The following is a 215-nucleotide window of genomic DNA, read 5'->3' as shown; positions in this document are numbered from 1 at the left end:
AGCAGTTTGTATACTACTGACACTAACAAAATGAAAATGCATATGAGACACACAAGTCAATAGAATTCAAAGATCAGAGCAAGTAAATCATCAAGAACATCTTGAAGATCATTTAGACATATGAATGCGTGCAATTAGAACATAAACATGCAATTGACACCAAACTTAACATGAGACACTAAACTCAAACAAGAAATATTTTTGGATTTTATGAC

Source organism: Arachis duranensis, chromosome 7 (genome assembly GCF_000817695.3).
Source record: "Arachis duranensis cultivar V14167 chromosome 7, aradu.V14167.gnm2.J7QH, whole genome shotgun sequence".
Taxonomy (NCBI): domain Eukaryota; kingdom Viridiplantae; phylum Streptophyta; class Magnoliopsida; order Fabales; family Fabaceae; genus Arachis; species Arachis duranensis.
This window is presented reverse-complemented; position numbering follows the sequence as displayed.